The sequence below is a fragment of the Equus asinus genome, chromosome 10 (assembly GCF_041296235.1).
Source record: "Equus asinus isolate D_3611 breed Donkey chromosome 10, EquAss-T2T_v2, whole genome shotgun sequence".
In the NCBI taxonomy this organism is placed as follows: Eukaryota; Metazoa; Chordata; class Mammalia; order Perissodactyla; family Equidae; genus Equus; species Equus asinus.
Window position 1 is genome coordinate 21760035 of NC_091799.1, and position 23679 is coordinate 21783713.

Sequence of the window (23679 nt, forward strand, 5' to 3'; positions counted from 1 at the left end):
TAACTCATTAAGGTCCTGTATCCATCAATAAGTATTTATTAGCACCTGGAATATGCCCAGGAGTATATTAGGAAATTTATGTAAGTTACTAAATAAATAGATAAAAATGCATGGGACTTGCACTTGGCATGCCAGTGTTTGAGTTGGGGAGGGCATAATAAATGATAGTTGAATGCACAATTTTTTGATAAGTATAAGAATCTATTTGCTGTTCAGAAACTGGAATGGTTTCTTGGGCTTGAACATTTAGGGATGACTTACATGTAGATGATTCTTGTAACATACTGGCCTCTGGTTCCTTGAACTCTCCTCCTCTAGTGATCTTGTTTTCCATGGACCTCAGTCAGACCATGGACCTCAGACCCATTGATCCTACCACTTTTTCATTGTCTTTTATCTTCTTATGTTCTCACTCTCTTTCTCAGCCAGCTTGAATTCCATAGTGAGTCATTAAACAAACGCCTCTGCATATACTCTCAACTTCATGCCCTTCTTGCTTTATCATATTCACTTGGCAAAACTTACAAACCTGGTTAAATCTGACTCTCCTATTCTGTACTTGTACCCGTGCATCTGATCAAAGCTGGAAGACACATGCATGTATGTGTGCACGCACACACCCCCCCACACCTGTGCTGACTGATCTTATTTTTAAATTCATGACCTTGAACCTCAAGTGGGTCCTTAATGCTGCCAGGCAATCATATGTACCTAGTTCATTTGCTCTGTCACTCTTCTAGACAGTTCTTTTACACCATCCCCTTTCTCTTTAAACCCATAACACCTCTCTCATTCAACCAATGTGTTCTACTTCACTGAAGCACTCTATACCTATGCATTCTGCCCTCACTCCTGTTACTGTAGATGAACTACCTGTGCCTCTATCAAAGACAGTCCCTTCACTTTTATACTAGATACCATTCCCTCTCAACTACTCAAGGATATTGCTCCAAGAATCCCCCCTCCGGTTTTCCTGCATCACTATTTTGCTTTTTGTTGGATCATTCATCAGCATGTGAATGTTTATTTTTCCCCACTTTAAAAATGCTTTCTCTTGACCCCACTTTCACTGTCAGTTTGTGTCCCAGTTATTGCCCTCCTTTGCAAGCAAAACTTCTAGAAAGAGTTGTCTCTGTTCAGTTGTTTCTAGTTTCTTTCCTCTTATTCTCTTTCTTCTTCTAGTATTTTTTTAATTGAGATATACTTCATATACCATAAAATTCACCATTTGAAGTGTACAATTCAGTGGTTTTTAATATATTCATAAAGTTGTGCATCCATTGCCATCATCTAATTCCAGAACATTTTCATCTTCCCATAAGAAACCTCATATCCCTTAGCAATCACTTCCACCCTGCTGTTCCTGGCAACCACAAATCTACTTTCTGTCTCTATGGATCTGCCTATTCTGGAAATTTCATATAAATGGTATCATATAATATGTGCAGGTCCTTAATTATGCTAGCATAATGTTTTCAAGGTTCATCCATGTTGTAACATATATCCTTCTTTCCTTTTTATGGCTGAATAATATCCGTTGTATGGATGTGTATCATATTTTATTTATCCATCATTTGATGGAGATTTGAGTTGTTGCCACTTTTTGGTTGTTATGAAATACGCTGCTGTGAACTTTCCTATTCACGTTTTTGTGTGAATGTATGTTTTCAGTTCTCTTGGGTACATACCCAGGAGTAGAATTGCTGGGTCATGTTATAACGTTATGTTTAACATTTGAGGGACTGGCAAACTGTTTTCCAAAAGGACTGCATTTTACATTCCCACCAGCAATGTTCCAGTTTCTCCATCTTTCTCTGTTAAGGAACTTTAATCAGGCTTTTTTCCCTACTTCTCAACTGAAACTGCCCTTGATAAGGTTGTCAGTAACATCAGGGCACCTAAATTCAGAGCCACTTCTCAGTCCTTATTGTGTTTGACTTATAAACAGCATTTGACACAGTTCATTAGTTATTCCTCCTTGGTACACTTTTTTCACTTTTGGCTTCTGGGACACCACACGTTCTTCTCCCTTTCCCCTATTTTATTATGTCCCCCACCCCATTTTATTGATCAGTCCTTATCAGTTTCTTTTGTGATTTCCTCCTTTCTTTCTACTTATTAAAATTGGAGTTCCCATTGGGGATCTTACCTATACTTATACTTAATACTCTCTGTATACTGGCTCCCAAATTGATATCTCTAGCTGAGATCTCTTTTTTTGTGCTTCAGAGCCACATATTCAACTGCCCAGTCAACATTGTCACCAGGATGTCTAGTAGACATCTTAAATGGAACATGTCTAGAACCAAACCCCTTTCCTTCTCATTATAATATGCTCCATCCACAGGTCTCCTTATCTCTGATGAAGACAGTTCCATCTTCCAAGTTGTCCAGGCCAAAAACCTTGGTGCTAACCTTCACTCCTTTCTCACATCCCATATCCAATCTGCTAGGAAGTCCTGTTGCCTTTACCTTCAAAGTATACACAGAGTGGAAACACGTCTCACCACCTCCACTGTTGCCGACATCTTAGTCTGATCATCATTTCTCACCTGGATCTTTGTAAAAGATTCCTTATCAGAAGCCTTTCTGTATTTTGTGTACCTTTGCCTCCAGCAGTCTAGCTCAACATAATAGCTAGAATAATCCTTTAGGAATATGTCAGATCATATTAATTTTCTGCCCAAACCCTGCATTGGCTCCCAATTTCACTTAGTAATAGCCAAACAAGGGCCTGTGTAATCTGACCCCATTACTTCTCTGACCTTATCTGCTGTTATTCCCCCTGGTTCATTGCATTCACCTCCATGCTATTTTTCAGACAGGCCAGCCATGCTTTAGACACAGGGCCTTTGCATTTGCTGTTCTTTCTGTTTCACATGTTCTTCACCTCTTTCAAATCTGCTCAAAACTTATGTTGTCGGGGCTGGCCCCGTGGCCGAGTGGTTAAGTTCGCGCGCTCTGCTGCAGGCGGCCCAGTGTTTCGTTGGTTCGAATCCTGGGCGTGGACATGGCACTGCTCATCAAACCACGCTGAGGCGGCGTCCCACATGCCACAACTAGAAGGACCCACAGTGAAGAATATACAGCTATGTACTGGGGGGCTTTGGGGAGAAAAAGGAAAAAAATAAAATCTTTAAAAAAAAAACAACTTATGTTGTCAATTAAGCTTACTCTAATTTTTAGTTCTGCGACTTGCATTTCCCACATGTAGGTTCCTCTTACTTTGCTCTTTTTAATTTTTCCATAGCACTTTAACATTGATTGACTGCATTATTGTCTTATTTATGATATTTTATGATATATTACCGTCCCTCCCAACCCCTCTGCTAGGCTGAGGCTCCATGAGGGCAAGGATTTTTGCTTTGTTCACTGATGTGTCTTAGGAGTTTAGAACAGTGAATGGCACATGGTAGCCATTCAAGAAGTATTTGTGGAACAAGCAAATAAATGGATGACTATATGAGGGAGGTAATGTCTCAGGGATGACTTGAAAAATTTTAATAAGCAAAAGTTTTGGGGGAGAAAAGAACACTTGAATCTATTTTCTTTCCCTCTTTGCCTCTACTAAAATCTCCTTTTTATTCAAGGCATGGGCATTTTTTTTTTTTTTTTTCCAAAGATTGGCACCTGGGCTAACAACTGTTGCCAATTTTTTTTTTTTTTCTGCTTTATCTCCCCAAATCCCCCCTGTACATAGTTGTATATCTTAGCTGCAGGTACTTCTAGTTGTGGGATGTGGGACGCCGCCTCAACGTGGCCTGACGAGCAGTGCCATGTCCACGCCCAGGATCCGAACGCTGGGCCTTCGCAGTGGAGCGCGTGAACTTAACCACTCGGCCACGGAGCCGGCCCCAAGGCATGGGCATTTGAATTAGAACCTGAGTTTGAATCTGTTTCTTACTGTATATATGGCCTTGAGCAAGACTAGTGGCCACTCTTGAGTCTTTTTTTCTCTGTTTTTTTATTGAAGTTATGATAGTTTACAACACTGTGAAATTTTAGTTGTACATTATTATTTGTACTTTATTGTTTGTCAGTCATCTTATAGGCGTGCCCCTTCACCCTTTGTGCACACTCCCTACCACTCTTCCCCTGGTAACCACTAAATAGTTTTCTTTGTCTATGTGTTTGTTTATCTTCCACATATGAGTGAAATCATACAGTGTTCGTCTTTCTCTATCTGGCTTATTTCACTTAACATAATATCCTCAAGGTCCACCCATGTTGTTGTGAATGGGACAATGTTTCATTTTTTATGGCTGGGTAGTATTCCATTGTATATATATACTATATCTTCCTTATCCAGTCATCAGTTGATGGGCACTTAGGTTGCTTCCATGTCTTGGCTATTGGGAATAATTCTGCAGTGAACATAGGGGTGCATAAGTCTCTTTGAATTGCTGATTTCAAGTTCTTTGGATAGATACCCAGTGGTGGGATGACTGGGTGATATGGTGTTTCTGTTTTTAGTTTTTTTTGAGAAATCCCCATACTGTTTCCCATAGTGGCTAATCCAGTTTGCATTCCCACCAGCAGTATATCAGGATTCCCTTTTCCCCACAACCTCTCCAACATTTGTTATTTTTTGTCTTAGTTATTATAGCCATTCTAATGGGTATAAGGTGATATCTTAGTGTAGTTTTGATTTGCATTTCCCTGATGGTCAGTGATGTTGAGCATCTTTTCATGTGCCTGTTGGCCATCTGTATATCTTCTTTGTAGAAATGTCTGTTCATATCCTCTGCCCATTTTTCAATCAGGTGGTTTGATTTTTTGTTGTTGAGTTGTGTGAGTTCTTTATATATTATGGAGATTAACCCTTTGTCGGATGTATGATTTACAAATATTTTTTCCCAATTGGTGGGTCATCTTTTCATTTCGATCTTGGTTTCCCTTGCCTGTAGAAGCTCTTTAGTCTGATGAAGTCCCACTGGTTTATTTTCCCTTTTGTTTCCCTTGTCCAAGAAGACGTGGTGTCCAAAATGATCCTTTTAAGACCAATGTCAAAGAGTGTACTGCCTATATTTTCTTCTAGAAGTTTTATGGTTTCAGATCTTACTTGCAAGTCTTCGATCCAATTTGAGTTTATTTGTGAATGGCTTAAGGTTGAGTGTTTTTTTTTTAAGGTCATTTTTATTGAGGTATACTCACATATAGTAAAATCCACCCTTTTGGGGTTATACCGTTCTATGAAATTTAATAGAATTTTTCAATCACCACACCACCACACAATCAAGATATAAAATGTTCCATCACTGCAAGAAGTTCTCTTCGGTTCCTTTGTAGTCAGTTCTCTCCCTTCATCTCCCGCTCGTGGGAACTACTGATATTTCTGTCTCTATAGTTTTGCTTTTTCCAGAATATCATATATTTGGAGTCATTAAGTATGATTCCTTTTGAGTCAAGCCTTTTGTTTAGCCCAGTGCTTTTGAGATTCATGCATGTTAATGTATGTATCAAGAATTCATATCTTTTTATTGCTGAGTAGTATTTGAGGGTATGGATATACTACAATTTGTTTATTCATTATCCAGTTGATGGATTTTTGGATTGTTTCTAGTTTTTAGCTATTATGAGTAAAGCTGCTATAAACATTTTCGTAGATCATATGTATATATGATATATAATACATATAAAAATATTTTTTTAAGGGTGGGCCTATGCCTTCATTTCTCTTGGGTATATACCTAGGAATGGGATAACTGGGCGGTGTGGTAAGTGAATTCAACTTTTTAGAAAGCTGCTAACCTGTGTTTCAAATTAGTCAGTCTTTTTTCACATTTATCAAATGGGCTGTTAGTTGTAAGCAACAGAAATTGACGCTGGCAAGGAAACTTACAAATAGGATGTTATTAGGCGGCTCACTGGAGGGCTGGAGAGACAGGCTCAGAAGTTTTGTACCCAGGAATGTTATCCTAGGCACAGACACTAGAGTTTGAACTGCTGACACTATCAGGGAATGCTAGACACTGTAAGTAGAACTGCTGTCTCTGGAAACTGGATGAAGCTGCTCTGCTGCTAGCACTTGCCTGAATGGATTCTCTGAGGACCCAGCCTCTTTAAGTCATTACTTTTGAATCACCTTCTTGAGGTGGAGTCTGCCTCATAGAGTGGGGGATTCCCCAAACATAGGAAAGGGGGTTCAGATGTGGGGCTGTTAAAAGAAATGACACATGTATACCACAAATATCTACCTCTAGAGATGGTTGTGATTAGATAAAATAATTTCCTTGCAGAGTCTAGAACTTACTAGGTGCTTCCTACTTAGTAGAATGTAAATACTAGTTTACTTCCCTGTTGACTTCTTTCTCATCTATCTTTTTTAAGTAAATTTTTATTGAAGTATAATAAAACAGAGTAATAAATTATAAGTGTATAATGATGAGTTTTCATGAAGTGACTTCATCCTTTTAACCAGTGCCCAGAAGAAGAAATAGAACATTACCAGCACCCCAGAAACCTCTCATGCCCCACTCCTAGAAACTGCCTACTTCCTGCCTCCACCAGGTAACCACTATCCTGACCTTGACTAGTTTTCCCTATTTTCAAACTTTATATAATCAAAGCTGTAAGTTATGTTTTGTGTGTATGATTTCTTTCAACATTTGTGAGCGTCATCCATGTTTTTTTGCATGGCAGAAGTTGATTTCACATTGTTCCATTGTATGAATACAACACTATCCATTCTATTATTGGTGGACGTACAAGTTATTTCCAGTTTTTGACTAATACAGGTAAGTTCTTCTATGAACATTCTTGCACATGTCTTTTGTTTACATATATACACATTTCTGTGGGTATGTAACATGGAGTGGAATTACTGGTCATGGCTTCTGTGTATGTTCATCTTTAGGAGAGAATGCCAAAAAGTTTTCTAGAATAGTTTTCCCACTGTACACTCCTATCAGCAGTACGTATGAGTTCCAGTTGGTTACAGGTATCTTTTTGACATCTTTCTCTTTCAGTAGGACTTCGTACCCCAGTATGATACTTGTTTGAGTCTACCTAATCAGTTGCATGTATCTCTCTTTTATGTGATTAACTCTTTGGTATAAGATTTCATGTTTTATTTATCTCCTTAATATTACATACACAATATAGGAAATACGTAGTAAATGCTCAGTGAAAGGTATATGAAGAAAATGAATAAAGAATATGTCTGAGGCCAGAATAATCTTGGCTTCTTTTTGGGAGAGAGAAAGAACTCAGTGATCTGACTGGAATTAGAAGTGAATGTTATATTGGAAACAGTGGTGATAGGGTTGAATCAAGGCAGATGGAATCTGGTTAGATTCTGTTGTAGGTAGTAGATAGCCCTTTCTAGTTCCTGAACTGGGAGAGAGTTAATAAAAGCTGTTTTGTTCTGTGAATAAAGAATTGTGTTTTTGTTTAAAGGTGTGCCCAGCTCTTAGGATACAGTTACAAAGAAAGATTTGGGTCCATGATTTGGCACAGATTAGACAAGGCAAGGGCTAGTGTTTATTTGGTCTGCTTTGTCTCTTATTTCTTAGTTTCTTCATAAACGGAGCTCATATCTATCTTACAAAGATTAGAACCAATATAAAAATCTGAGTAGATTTTTTTTCTTACTCCTTGTATTTTATTCTGTGGCAATCCAAGATTCAGAACTTTAAAATGTATGTTGTGGAGTATAATTTATGAAAGAGAGGAAATTTAGCTTGTCCCAGTGTAAATCCATGTGGGATTTTGACTGACTGTAATGTCTCCAGAGTGGCTTGCCCACCTTCTTTTCTGCTTTCTTGTTGTTGTTCTACTCTAGAACCTTTGTTGTATTTGTGTCAGAAATCAAAAATAAAACATTTATAAAGTGGCATGAAGCTTTTTGCCTCTGAAGGCATATACCTCAAAGAGATGTTAAACTTCTCTTGATGATTTTTGTTAATTATAAAACACATAAATAAATATAAATTAATGTTATTATGAATCAAGATTTTCAGTAGAAGAGAAATAAAACCAAGAAGGAAAAAACCTTAAAATGAGTTGAAAATATCAATATGAACTCTTGATTTTAAAAATAAATATACTTACTTGCTCTATCCAGTGAAAGGGCCTAGAAGCAGATGAGCACACCTAGTGCCTAGATAATTGGGTTTTCAGTACCGTTTCCCACTAAAAGGAACCTTGGGGAAATCGCTGGTTCCAGGTTGTGGGGCAGGAAAAATGCTATCTGAGCCCAGGACATCTTTGTGTCAAAAAGCAAAGGAGTTATCAAAGACTAGCAGCTCATGTCCAAAGGACACAGGAGCTCACTTATAAAGGCTACTGTGGGCCAAGTTTGAGACAACTTGAGCATGGCAAAGAATGATGGTAATAGAAATTGAATTTTAAAATAATCAGTCCATAGTGTGAGAGAAACGGGGGAGGAGGGAGAGAGAGAGAGGGAGGGAGAGAAAGAGCTCTTCTTTGCGTAAGATTGCAAGAAAATAAATGTAAGAGGAATGATATAATTAGAAAATCACCTTTTTGCAAACCCCAATGTAATAATTTGGTTAAGGCAAGGATCAATAGTGGATGCTAAAAAGGATATTTACACAGTCTTAAAGTGTCATGTCACAGATTACTTACTACTAACAAAAGGGAAAATAATTTTACAGTATGGGTATCATGGCATTCACACCTTAACCAAGTGATTAAACTTAGGAGCACTGAGCTGACATCAGGTACTCCCTGACTTGAAGCAGTAAGAACTACATAACATCACCCCTGGTTGTATAATTGCCAGAAGTGAGGAAATAATCAGAGAAATCATAAGGAGCGGCATACCATAAGACAATTGATCTGGACTCCTAAAAGGAACACTGACAAAAACAAAAACAAAGATGAGGACACTGGGTGTTTTTTTTATAAGCAGTTTTTTCCCCTCAGTTACTTTGGAAGTTATACAGCCTTTTTCAGTTCTTTTGGTGGTTTTCTTAGAAAATTCAATCATACGTCTTTGGCTTGTTAGTCTATTGTTAATTGATACCATTATACTTTGTCTTGATAATGTATGCATCTTAGGACACTTTAACTTCCTTTACCCTCATCTCAACTTATATGCAGTTACGGTTGTGTACTTTATTCTGTATATTTAAACCCCATAAGTCAATATTGTTAATTTTTATAACACTATAACTGTTAATATTCATTTGGATTTACCCATATATTTGTCACTTTCTTTGCTCTTTTCCCATCTGGATCTCTGATCTTTTATCTGTTGTAATTTTCTTTGTGCTTGAAGAACAGCCTTTACAATTTCTTTTAGTACAGATCTGCTGGTGACTAACTCTCAGTTTTTGTTTTTCTGAGTGCCTTTATTTCCATTCATTCCTGAAGGCTATGGAATTCTGTATTGGCAGTTATTTTCTTTAAGCATATTGAAGATACCATTCCTCTGTTTTCTGGCTTCCATTATAAATATTGAGAGCTGTCAGTCTGTCTCTGCTTTGAAGGTAATTTTTTTTTCTCTCATTTAAATTTTATGACAACCCTGTAAGATGTTGGTTTTATTTTTGTTTGTACTGATGAGCATAGAAACTCAGGACTACTTGCTAATGTCAAACAGCTAGCAAATGGTAGATTAAAATCCAGGTCTGTCAGACATCAATGCCTATGCTTTCCCCACTTTGCCTTACTGCCTCTCACTAAATAAAAGTACATACTCATCTGTTCAGTATTTATCAAGCTCCTGTTATATGTATAACACTGTGCTGTGGACTGAGGTGGATACCAGCTTTTCAGACATAATTCTTACCCTCAATTTATAGTTTGGAGAAAAGCATACCAAAAGCATTCAGGTTGCAGTATGAGGCAGTATATGATTAATATCTAAATGGTGATGGCTTGCAGTAATTACCGAGTTTATGCGAAGGGAATTTCACAGTTGGCTGGAAGTGTCAGAGAATGTCCTGTGAAGGAGGTGGAACTTTGTCTGAACCCTGGGCAGAATTGTTGAGGGTGGAGATTGTAGAGGCTGTTTTAGGCAGGGGTAAATCACATGAAAAAAGGCATGGAGTGCTAAATGATGGACCTGGGAGATGGCAGCAAGGTTGATTTGGCTCTAGTTGAAGTTTATACATGTTGCTGGAGATAAGATTCTATGTGAGGTGGTGCCTCATTGTGGAGAACCATAAATTCCTATTCTCTGTCTTTTAGGTTGCAGGGAGTCCTTTGGGGATGGGGTGACACAAGGAAAATGGAAAGTATTACTTAGAGGGTAAGAGCTTGGCTTGACTCCATGTTCCAACCTAAATTTCAATTAATAGCTCTGTCGCTTCCTCACTTATAGTGTGGGTAATGCTAGTTAACTTTTCAAAACCCTCAGTTTCCTCATTTGTGAATTCAAAATAAGAATAGTACTTACCTCATAGGGTTGTTGTGAGGATTAAATACATTAATATGTGCAGTGTAGTTTGAACAGTGCCTAGAATGTAGTAAGTACAATTTAAGTGTTAGGCGTCATTTTATTATTGTTGTTATTATGCATGTTAGTAACCAGTGCCTGGCACATGGTTAATCACAGTTCTAGTCACCAGCAGAATGTATATAGGATTAATATTATTAACCAAATTATGTTTTCATACCTGTGCACCTAGGTGTAGGGAATGTGAAACCTTTAAAGTTGTATTATTGTATAGATAAGTCATAGAATTCACTTAGGTCATTTTTCCATTGCATCATTTTTGTGATTACATGTCATTTTGTAATCCACTCTTCAGGTAATTCATTTTATCAATAAAAATCACAGTGAAAACATTCTGTGTTAAGAATCTGTAGTCAGAAGAGAGGGAAGGAGTTAGTGTTGGTTAAATCTGTGATGAAACAGTGTATTGTGGAAGAAGGCTATAAAGATACCATAGGAGAGATGTAGAAATTGTGCTGGTGGCTGAATTTACAAACATTATTTCTTGGTTCTGCCTAATTTGATCTCTTCGAGAAATGGTGTGCAACCTGAGGATGCTAACTAAGCTTCTGCCATAGGTATAAAGAATAAAAAACTGCTTTTACTTTTAAAATTTTATTCCGAGGGAAATTGTGTAAAGACATTGAAGCATCAGGACTGACAGACTAGAAATACATTTAAGTGAAGGCTCATTAATGTTTAAGAAGTAGAAAAGCAAACGTGTCAGAGACACAGTGTGGATTTGCAGTATTGAAATACCAGTGTCTTCAAATATTGTCATACAAGGGGATGGGAAATAATTTAAGAATGGACCTGACTTATATATTTATTTTAAGGTTAGAATAGGTCAGCATTAAATCAGTTGCCTTTAGTGACAATAGCCTAACAAGTAGCTAATAGTAATTTTAAGTGAGGTTTTACTTTATCTAGTGACTTGTTTAAAAATCATGTAGATAGGCATTAGATGGAATGATATCACTAGAGAAATTGCCTTTCACATGCTATAAGTCTAGAGAAACTAAACATGGTGCTGTTTCTTAGATTGTATTTCAAATATTCTGTGATCTAATTACTAATGATTTGAATCTTTTTGTTTTAATTGGCAGCTTTTTTAAAAAAAGAGAATTCCTGTAAATACTGTCACAGTTTTCCTTTTTTCCATATTCTTTGTGTTTCTTATATGTTGGCAAGGGAGTAACTGTGTGTGTGTTCTGTTAGTCTTGGAATAAGAGACTTTTTCTCTCTTCCTTTCCTTCTGGTCTGCTTTCCCAACCTTTAACAACCCTGTTAACAGATGGCCAATTTATCCTTCTACTCCATCATTTTGAATAACTGTTTTGAAAAAGGCCAACTTCTAACGGTGACTTAAATTTTCTCCTGACAGCATCATTTAGCATTGTGTAACTCTTATTCAGTATGACAATTTTGATTCTTGAAGCTCCTTTTATCTTTTGGGTTGTTTGTATCTATATATAATTCTGAATGGAAAGCCTAACCTTACCTTTTAAGTTTCTAGATTATTGTCTCTTCCTGACCTCTTAGCTCAATTTTCAGTTGACTAACAATATATTATGGAGCGGATAAGGCAGGTCTCTTTTAGTTGAGGGCGCTTTAGTGTAGGGATCCACAGGTTTTGACACCTAACAGATTTGGGTTCAAATTGTAGATGTGCCCTTGTAGATTTACACCACAAGATCAAATCTTGGACAAGTTACCTAACCATCTGAGTCTCAGTTCCTCACCCTTAAAATGGAGACTGATATGTGCTATTTACGTTGTAGGGCTGATGTAAATATTAAATTAGATGATTAATGTAGAGTGTCTCTTACACTCTATGGAACATGGGGCATCCAAAATGGAGGCTTAACTGCCAAAGTGATCATTTTACAAGATTGGTCATGTAATTGTTTATGATATGGCAGCAGTCCTTGCTATTTATATGAGCAGTTCTCTTAAATGAGTTATCTGGAAATAAAGCACCTTTAGAATGAATCATGGTCAGCATCTCAATTGAAACACACTATTAAGAACTTGAATTTGCTTCTCAGCAAGCAAAGGGTACACAGTTACTGTGGTTGTAGTACCTCCTTGCCTAGATCCTGATTGAGAGACAACCCTATGACAAGACTGTCTATTATGTTACGAGTCTACCTGTGCTACAGCTATTGAGAATGATGAGGAGCTGCTCATATGCCCCACCAGAAGTACCAAGACAGAGTCATAATTGGGTCATCAGTCATTTATTCGTTTGTTTATTCTTTTGACAAATATTTGAGAGCTTACTATCCAGGCACTATGAAATATATTAGGAATATAGCAGAGAACAAAACATGGTATCTGCCTTCAAGGAGCGTGTAGTTACGGAACTGGTAAGTGGTGAAACATAAGACAAAACTAGTGCACTGGGAGCATGTGGGAGGGCTAATTAATTCAGTCCAAGCCTGGGCAAAGGGTTGGGAAGGAGTAGAAGTGGAGGTCAAGATCCCGGAAGCCTTCCTTAGGGGAGACACTGTCTAAGCTAAGTGCGTTGTGAGGGTAGAAGGTTTAAGAAGTTAAGGATGGTGTTTTGAAAATTTCATTCCAAGAGTTCAGCATCTTATTTCTGAGAATAGGTTACTGAGTAAGCATGCTTGAGTCTAATTGCCAGCAGAAAAGTGGGAAGTCAGATTTTAGAAGTTCTTTCTTTCTCTCATTGTTATTGGAGATGAGAGTAGACCTAACTTTGTGGTCTAGAAAGACAGAAGTCTGGAATCTCACTTGGAAGCTGAGGACCTTCTCTCTCATAGAGTTTTAGAACATTTTCAACAATGTATTATGGAATTCTGCCTGACTCACTCTCACAGGTGGTCTGATTTGAATCCTGGCTTTGCCACTGGCTAGCTGCTTGATCTCAGAGAGGTTACTTCACTGCTCCAGACTACTGTTTCCTCTGTAAAATGGATAGAATCACATCTCCCACAGGGGGTTTTTGAGGATTAAGTGAAGTAATGCATGTAAATTGGTTAGCCAAGTGCTTGGCATACACTAAGGACTTGCCATTATTACTGTGGCATCATCATTATTACTGATAGGGATTGGTTGGGAGACCTTTACAGGCAGAGAGAATTTCGTCTATTCTGTTCTCCTGTCTTAATAAATTTATCGAGTTTTGATAAATGAACTTATGAATCACACACTGAATAACTGAGATTTAGTCAAGATTCTTCTTGAATTGCAGAATTTGTTGCAGGCTGAAAAAGTACTGGTCACAAACTCTTGGTATTGTATTGCTGTCCCTTGAGTTCAGAACTCACTGTCATTGGTTAGGTTGGAAGGTTAATCTTCCCTGTTTGCATAACACTGTACTTTTCAAAATGCCTCCACAACTGTTAGTCAGTTGATCCTTGCAGTAGCCTTGTGAAGCACAGAGGGCGGGAAGTATTATTTTTCAGGAAGCAGAATCCACAGGGCCAGGGGAAAGGCCTTTATGGCTGTTAGTAGCCATTCCAACATTGTAGCCCTGGTCTCCTGACTTATATTCTATTCTTTTTTCTTTAGTTTTCTGTAAAGTGCATCAGCAGACCTGAGTTTGCATTTAATTGCTGCCCTATACTGCTGGCATGATCTTCTAAGAGTCATAATTTATGTCTGATTTTCCATGTATCAAATGGTGAGAGTTTGAACACAGGATTGTCTGTGATGCTGAATTTACTTTGTGTAATACTTTGTAAGAATTGCTTTGTATAACATTGTAGGGGAATGTGTATTAAGATGCAAGTTTTTTCACTAATTGGTATCTTACCTGCTTAGTGATAATACAGTATGAAGTACCCCTATTTCTATATTACCTTTAAGTTCTTATCCTGCTTCTTTGAGGGTGATATCCTTGATAGTGATGTGAGGGCTTCTGTCTTGGGGAACCTAGGAGATCTGGGAGTGTTTGACAGGTGAATGATACTTTACAAAATAGCTGAGTCCATTTTTCACACCATGACTTATGTTGCTTGGTCATTCCCCTTTGTCTTTCTCTCTCTCTCTCTCTTTTTTTTTTCCCTGGGTTGGTATTACCCAGATGGTTGGACAATTTAAAGCTTTCCATCAAATAAATAACATAATTTTAGAAGTTTGAAGTTTGTTTCCCACTGGAAATTCAGACAAGGGGACCCTTTTTACATATGAAGATCATTCTTCATGAGTGTTATCAGTTATTTATATACTGTTTTCCTTGCAAACTTCTCTCAGAGGTAGGTGAATATATAGTTCTGTAAATACCATATTAATTGGAAATTGCAAAATGCAGAAATTGAGTAGAACAAATTGTTTTTGTAGTCTTATTTTTTCCTGAAGTGTTAAATAGATACATATGCATTTATTTACTGAGTGGTTGAGTTAGTTGTTATGAAAACTCTAATTTTAATTTGTTTGTTTTTGTGAGGAAGTTTGGACCTGAGCTAACATCCATTGCCAGTCTTCCTCTTTTTTTTTTGTTTGAGAAAGATTGTCTCTGAGCTAACATCTGTGCAAATCTTCCTCTATTTTGTATGTGGGATGCTGCCACAGCGTGGCTTGATGAGCACTGTGTAGGTCCACGCCTGAGATCTGAACCCGTGAACCCCAGGTTGCCAAAGCAGAGTGCATTAACTTAACCACTACACCACTGGGCTGGCTCCTAATTTTAAGTTGTATAATAACTGAGAAAACCTGCATTAAGGAAGAATTTTTCCATTGTACTTGTTCTTTTTCTGAACGGAGGTTCAGAAAAAAATACTGAGGTTGACTTGAAAGTCTCATTTATGAATAAGAAGACTCTTTTAAGTTGGCGTCTATAGTTTAAGGGTTAGATGGGAAACAAGTCATCTTATAAAAAGCAAGGATATTTTCTATGGATCATGGAAGTTTTAGTTCCCTTTCCAGTATGTAGCAAGCTAAGAGTACTTATTAAATTGCAGTTTCCCGAATACTGTTATACTGAATATACCATGAGTCAAATCACAGTATGTGACTTATACTCAGATGTAATAACTTGGATACTATATCAGCAATTCATATTTTTTAAGTTATCTACATTGGGAAAATAGTATAATAACTGTTTGCAGTTGAGTGAATTTCACTGAAGTAAAAAAAAAATTATACTCCAATCAGGAAGACTAGAAGTCAATTTAGTAAAAAATTTAACATAGGCTAAGAAGCTTTTTAAAAAATTGGATATAATGTGCACAGAATTGGATAATGGATTAGCTGTAATTCTTGTTTATGACATGCTTTCATTGGCCCATGTTTAGCCTGTTTTTATTTTATTTTAAAAAATTTAATAAGCCCCTGTAAACCCACCGCCAGAACATAAGGTAGCTCCTCATAACCTGTGTCTGACTTCGTAGGTTCCCTAATCATCCCATCCCCATGCCGTCTCCACAGACTTCACAGCCTGAATTCTGTCTTCGTCATCCCCTTGCTTTCTGTTTTTGTCTAGCTTTATCACATCTTTATGGATTCTTAGAAAGTATATCTTTTTATTTTGGTTTTAATTTTACAAAAAAGATATTCTGTTTGTAGTGATTTGGGACTTAGTATTTTTACTTAGTATTGTATTGCTAAGATTTATCTATATTGTTACATGTCACTGTAGTTCCTTCACTTTGTGGAATAGTAATCCATTACATAGTGTACCATAGTTTGTTCATTCTCCTGCAGATGGACATTTTACGTGTTTTCCAGGTTTTTGCTATTGTCAACAGTTTTGCTATGAACATTCTAAAACATGTCTTTTGAACATGGGCAAGTTTCTCTTCGTGTATACCTAGGAGTAAAATTCATGGGTAATGGAGTATGGGATTATTCAATTTGTGGAAATTATGCCAAACATTTTTTTCCACCATCAATCTGTAAAAGACCCTATGGATCCATATCCTTTCCAACACTTGGTATTGTAAGACTTTTTAATTTTTGCAACATGAATGGGTATACAATGATATTACATTTTTACTGGTCTTGTGTTTTTCTTTTTTCCTTCTGTGAAATGCCTGTTCATGACTCTTTTCTGTTTTTTTTTTTTTCCCCTACTCATGGGTTGTTTGTGCTTTTTGCTTGGATTTTAAGTCATCTTTATCTATTTTTGATACTTTTCTTGGATGTATGTATTCCAAAAGTCTTTTCAGTTTGTAACTTGTCTTTTCACTTTCTTTAGGGTGTTTTTTGGATGACCAAAAGTTCTTGATTTTAATATACTCAAATATATTTTATTTTATACTCAACACTTTTGTGTCTTTAAGGAATTGTTTGCTTTTCTTTTTCTCATTTTATATGCCAACATCTGTTAACATTACAGCTGACATTTATTTAGAGTCCTGAGATTGCAGTGGTAGAACAACAGAGAAGGAAGAAAATTATTTAGGAAAATGAAAGCAGAACAAAAAGCATTTGGGAATATACCAGTGCATATAGCTACTCATCGCTCATCCCCAACCCACAATAGAAAATAAGCCTTTGGTAAAAGTTGGATTCACATTTATGCTTTAAACTTGGGTACCTGAGTAGGGATCACTGGTCTGCTAGCATAATTTTCCCCTAAACTCTCACCAGCCTCTATGTTTCTTGAATGATTTACCCTTTCTCTGGACTTTTCATATATTTCAATTTTTCTTGTATATTGACTACTGAGAAAATGATTATGACCTTTGTGATACATTTAGACAAATATTAAAAGGATGTTACAAGAATATATTATACATATTGGAAATTATTTCTGTTCTTGAACTTTAAAATAATTGGGGATAAAATTTAACCTAAAGAAATTTGTATTGAAGCATTCTATAGTAACACATTTTCAAAACTTTTTTCTATACCCTGATTTTAAATTTCAAAAATACTTCACTTAAATGCTATTCTGCTATTCATTCAGCTTATCAACAGCATTTGTATGGCAGATATCCATATCTCCTGTCACTTCCATATATGTACTCTGTTCTCTGGCAGATTTGAGTTCTAGAATCCCCTCCCTTCCAGAGCACGTGTGCATTTGTGTCCAATCATGTGCCCATACACCCCCCTACACACACCATACTCTTTCACAGGCATTCTTTTATATGTTGTAAAATGTACGTGGAGAACTTCTTGTGTTTTATTAATAAGGGTATGATTATTGCCATCACAAAAATAACTTGTATTTGTGTAGTGCTTTATCAAGTGCTTTTATGTGCCTTTTCTCAACTTTAATCCTTATGTGAAACCTGTATGATTGGCAGGGCGGGTTATAGTCCTACTTTAGGCTGTGCTAATACTGAGGCTTGGAGACATAAAGTCAGCACTATCCTGGTACGTTAAGTATTTTTTGGATGGATGGATGGATGGGTGGATGAATGAATGAATGGCTAGTTGTTCTCACCATAACACCCTTTAGATTACACCATACCTTCAGATTTAGCGGTGCCCCAACAAGTCTTCATATATCGTAGAAACTAGAATGTTTACTGACTTTGACTTCTGCTTCTGGCTACGATGGAGTCACTGGTTCTGAACTAGCTGTCCTGCCATAGAAAACCATGAAAAATGGACAAAATATATGAGAACTCTTTCAGGCTCTAGGAAACAGGCCTGTGATCTAGAAATTCATGCAATGAGCCCCACAATTGCCCCTGCTTTTTGCCTGAGAAAAATTTCCTGAGCTGGAGTCCAAGCAGAGCATAGTGGCCTAACTGTGCTGAGCTCAGAATTTGGGACAGCTAAAGTGGCTAGAATCTTTAAGGCAGGACGCTGGAAAAGAGGAAGCTGTATAAGAGGGGTTCCCAAATGTTTGTATGTGGGTCCCCTGTGAGTTCTTGGAAAAGGGTTGGGCTGCCCATGAGGGAGAAAGACTGGAAGGTTTATCAGAGTCGCTGCCCCAGGGTTGGGAGTGGAACAGAGATATTAGAGGTTGTACAGCTGAGGGATATTGGAGCTCAGGCAGAATTGAGAGGCCTGATTGACACCCCAGGCATCTGGGCGAAACACTGGAAAGACGGTGAGGTAAAGCACGGATGGGCAAACTCCGTCAAAGTTTTATTAAAACAAATCCATGACCATTCATTTACATATTGTTTGGCTGCTTTCACCCAATAATGGCAAAGTTGAGTAGTTGTCACAGAGACTGTAGGGCTGGCAAGCCTACAATATTTACTGTTTGGCGCTTTGAGAGAAAGTTTTCTGACTTCTGCCCTAGAGTAAACCCTACTTTAGACCTTCCCATGACAAATCCTGTAATCAAACCCTGACAAAATCTGCAGGGGAGACAGAACTTGGAGGTTGAGATCTGCCAGGTTAGAGAGACTTGGGAAACACCCTGAGCTTTCCATAGATCTGCCTGAAAGAAAGTATTACTTGACTTTTTATTTAAAATTAGAATGTTTATGAGCAGTATTGCTTCCTGTAGTGCTTTGGGACCTTCATAACAGTGAGTGACTTTAGCCTGCACTCTCTAATACTTTGAAAGTCTTTGGTTATTCCCCTGGATGATTCTATGTTTATTTCACTTAAAAAAACCAACTTTATAATCTTTTTGATGAGGGAACTTTTTTGTATCTTCTGTCCAATATCAATATTTAGTTTAAATTGAAAAATTTGCTAATCTCTGAAGGCTAAGACCAGAGCTAAATGTTTCCTGCTTGAGAGGACCAAGCTTCCTTTTGTTTTGAATATTTTACACATGTGGACATAATTTTAAAAATATTTTGAAATAATAAATTTTTTTCAGGCATTTGGGTAAAGTATAATATAATAAATAACTATATACCACACATAGTTTTTTCACATGCTAATGTTTTGCCAAATTTACTTCAGATTATTTTCCTAAGAAATAGTAGCTCATATACGTACTGTCTGTGTATCCTTGTTCTTTTCCTTCTTTTTCCAGTAATAACCACTCCTCAATTTTTTGTCATTACCTTGAATGTTTTTATACTAAAAAAAGTGTGTATGTATCTATAAATTATATGTAACATTATTTTTTTATTTTCAAGCTTATATAACGGGCATCACTTTGTACATGTTATTCTGCAGCTAGCTTTTCCACTTAACATTGTTTTGAGCTTAGACATGATGAAATGTAACACTGTAGTTCGTTAACTGCACTATTTATATTTTCAGTCTTTTGTTGATGAACATTTAGGTTTCCAGTATTTCATGATTATAAACAGTTCACTGCTGTAGTGAACCTTGGTGTTATCTGTCTTTATGGTGTTTATGTGTTGGAGTTTCTCTAGATAATGTAACCAGAAATAGTACTGTTCCTTGTAGGAGATCCACATCTTTGACTATTAGTTATTACTAAATTGCTTCCCAAGATGGTTCTATGCCTTGATAATTTCACCTTCTTTGGTTTTGCACAGTTAAATAATCAGTTCTCTAAAGCAGACATGTTGTGCTTGAAGAAAATATGACATATGAAAATCTCATTTTACTACAGATAAATTGAAAGTTGGTTGTTTAGATTCTTGATAAATTTGTTCCTGTTTAAAAACCTTATGGAAATGTTCAAACATATGCAAGTAGAGAGAACCCCCATCGTCAATTTTCAATAATTACAACATACAGTCAATCTTATTTCATTCCTCCTCATCCCCTCAACTAGATTATTTTAAAGAAAATCCCAGATTTTCATATAATTTCCCCTGTAAATGCTTTAGTATGTATCTCTATACAAGATATGAATACCCCCCCCAAAGAAACCCGCACAATACCATTATCACCCTCTGGAAATAATTCCATAATGTTATCACATATTCATTGTTCAAGTTTCCCCACTTATTTGGCTTTTAGTTTTATCTACAATATTTAAAATATGATTACATTCTAAAAATGTATACTTTTAAGGAATAAATTTAATCTGTCTCATATAAAATTGTACTTGTAGATTTCTGGTTTATCATAGAATCATGTTTAAACATGTGGTACCTAAAAAGTAATATAAGTGTAATCCAACCCTTTTACTCTATAAATGCAGGAATTGAGGCTCAGAGAGGTTGAAGTTTGTTCAAAATTGGCTAACTCATTATTACCAGAGCTGGAATTAGAAGGCAAATCTTCTGACCCTGAATCCATTGCTCTTATACTAATTACATTGTATTGCCCATCTCATATTTTTCTTTAGTCCATTACTTCTATCGGTTTTCTAAATCTAGCATTTAAGTATTTTTTTTCCAATGGCTTTCCATAAATATCAGACTACTGTACTGTCTGTACAGTACTAATCTTGTGATTTACATGAGGGTGTATTTTAAAAGGAGTTTGTGAAAGGATTGAATTATAATATCAACACTTGTGCTGAAGATATTGAGCTGTTCTGAAAAGCTACTTGTCTGTTCTGACCTAGATACACAGTTTCCAACTGTGGCAGAGGATGCCAGAAAGAGGAGAATGAGTGTTGGCAAGAGTTTGGAAATTAAATTGTTATATTACTGAAGGATCTAACATATTTCTTATTTTTCAGCCCTGTTGTAGATGAATAATTTTCTGTACTGATGCACTGCTTGGTGAATTTATGCAATTTTTTTTGTAGTTGAAAACCTATTATTTATTTTGCCAAGGTGAAAATAAAATGACTTCTATTTGTTTTAGAATTGGTGATTTTTAACAATACTGCCTGTTTATAACTAGATTGTAGGTTCTGAGGTCGTTTTGCAAACCTAGCTAATTAAGAGAAATAATTGTGTCCATTCTATTTCCAGATATGTTTTCTTTGCCGTGCTCTGTTCTGTAGAATGACAATAGAAGTCTTTTGAAAACCAAGGACACTATTTGAAGCTTGTTTACCAAGGTGCTGGTTTACGTTTCAGTGTTAAGTGTGCTGCATTGGGCACAGGAGGACAGAGAATACTTTGAATTCTTAACTGTTCCTTGGCACATTCAGTACTCTTTTTCGTTTTGATGACAATTGTCAGAAGATCTGTAAATTCTAAAAATAGTCTGATGAACTCTATCACAGCCTTTTAGTGAGAAGAAAATAAATAGCTACTGAGGCATGTACAGTTCAGGTACTACTTCATGTTTGATCTTGATTTAAAGGACTAGATCTCAAGTGGAACTTTGAAAGATTGCTGTGCAAAATTAAGTAGACACCTACTCTTTGATTTGCTCGTGGAGACAGTGGCGTAAATTGGGAAAGATGCTAGAGACCCAGCCCCAGTTCTAGGGATGGCTCGACCAGTGTGTGATCATAGGCAAATCATTTAACATCTTTGTATATGTGATTTCGTATTTTCAAAGATTATAAAAGAAATTTATACCATTTATTCTATTTTTCTCTACTTTTCAGGGCTGTCATGAGCATTGAATGTTATGCTGAATAAGAAAATACTTTGAGAAATTCACTTGAGTTTCTACTTTGTGCCAGGCGTTGTTCTAGGTATACAAAGAATAAGCAAAGTAAAGATGTCATATGCCAATAGTGTAAATCCTATAGAGAGAAATAGAAAAGGGTCAGAGGTGTGCTGGAGGAGGGGTTTCTGTTCTACATTGGGTGATGAGGGATAGGCTTATGTTAGGTGACATTTGAGCGGACACCTGAAGTAAGAAGAGTTATGTGGATATCTGGGGTAAACTAGCAAGTATAAAGGCTCTGAATGGGGGGAATGTGTGAATTGTTTGAGAAATAGCAAGGATATTAGTGTGGATGGAACATAGTGAATGAGAAGGGGAGCAATAGAGGATAAGGTCAAGAAGTTAATGGGAATCAGATGATTAGGGATTTATAGCCCATTATAAGGTGTTTACTCAGAGACTGGAAGCCACTGGAAAGTTTTGAGCAGAGGAATGACATGACCTAATTTAAATTTTAAAGGGAACACTCGATGCTATTGCTGAGAATAAACTCTAGGTGAGGAAGCAAGAAAACAGGGTAAAGGTGAAGAATTTGGTGATGGATTAGATGAGGGGTGGGAGAGGAAAAGAGGTGTCAAGGATGCTTCCCAAGTTTCTGGCATGCACTATTGGAGGAATGGAGTAGTTACTTTTTCTTGAGAGAGGGAAAGTTGGGAGGAGGAAAGTTTTTGTTTTTTTGGGGGGCGGGGGCAGGTCAAGAGTTGGTTTGGGACACATTAAATTTAAGATGTTTATTAGACATCCAAGTGGATATGTTGATTACGTATTGGAACGTGAGTCTGGAACTCAGGGAGATATAAATTTGGGAGTCCTCTGTATAGACCGTGTTTAAAACCTCAAGCCTAGATGAGATTGCCAAGGGAGTGTGTGTAAGATAGTGAAGAGATTGTGTGAGGGCTGAGTCCTGAGGCACTCCAGCATTTAGAAGTTGTGGAGATAAGAAAGAAAAGAGATGGTGGAGTAATTTATGAAGTAGAAGGAGAACTAAGAGAGTGGTAGACTGCATGGAAGACAAGGAAAGTAAAATGTTTCAAGTAGGGAGCAGTCGTCTGTGTCACCTTTTGCTGAGAGATCGACTAAGATGAGGACTGAGAATTGTTCACAGCATTTACCACCATGAAAGTCTTAGGGGACCGTGACAAGAGCTGGTTCAGTGGAGCACTGGGGTGAGAAGCTGATTGGTGTGAATTTAAGACAGAAAAGGAGAAGGGGAAATGGAAACTGAAAGCGTAAACTCAAAGAATTATGCCGTAAAAGGGACAGAGATTTGGGCTGTGGGGAGGCAAGAGGTCAAGGAAAGTTATTCAGGAGAGAGGAGAGGGAGTGATTGCTGGACTGATATCCCCGAGTAGGAGAAGCTGCTGGGATCTAGTAGGGTTTGAGTTGAGAGATTTTTGTTACATAGGAATTAGGGACAAGTCATTCATAATAAAAGGAAGGAAGGAAGAAAGAATATATGGGAAAAGATACAGCAAGGTGGGTATTTTGCATGAAATAGAAAGCAGGATGATCAGTTGAAAGTGGGCTATGAGAAGGAGATATCAATGTTCGAAGAGACAAGAGAAGATGTGAAATAATTGTTAGGAAAGAGGGAAAATGAATTGATGATTATTTTTTTTTCAGTGGAGCTCCTTGGACATGGAAAGATGTTTAGCATTCCAGGGTATCAAATACAGGATTAACCACCTAGTCATTGTGACAACAAGAAAGCTCTGCCTCACATTTTCAAATCCCCCAGAGTTGCAGTACCACCACTGTTTGAGAACTATTGGTTGTTTGGCTTTTTGAGGTTAGATAATCAATTTAAAAAAAAGATCAATTAGCACAATTGTTTGATTTTTCTCTCCCAGCCACATTCGGCTGTCCAGGGTTACTGGTGTGGTGTGGCTAAGAGGGTTGGATTTAACCAGGGTTGGGGGTTTGCCAGGAGAGGATAACAAAAGGAA

The 23679-nt window shown here is 37.1% G+C and overlaps 1 protein-coding gene across 10 annotated transcripts in view; it reads left to right on the forward strand.

Moving 5' to 3' along the window:
* STRBP (spermatid perinuclear RNA binding protein) overlaps nt 1-23679 on the forward strand; it is a 130461-nt gene that overhangs the window by 32752 nt on the left and 74030 nt on the right. For 7 of the 10 annotated variants that reach the window (XR_011506240.1, XR_011506241.1, XM_070518793.1 and 4 more), the window contains 2 exons: nt 6422-6510; nt 6643-6737. The exons of 1 other annotated variant lie outside the window; for it this stretch is intronic. The gene's annotated coding sequence lies outside the window, so the exon portion shown is untranslated. The remainder of the gene's footprint in view (nt 1-6421; nt 6511-6642; nt 6738-23679) is intronic. 2 more of the 10 variants (XM_070518794.1, XM_070518797.1) reach the window with 1 other exon arrangement.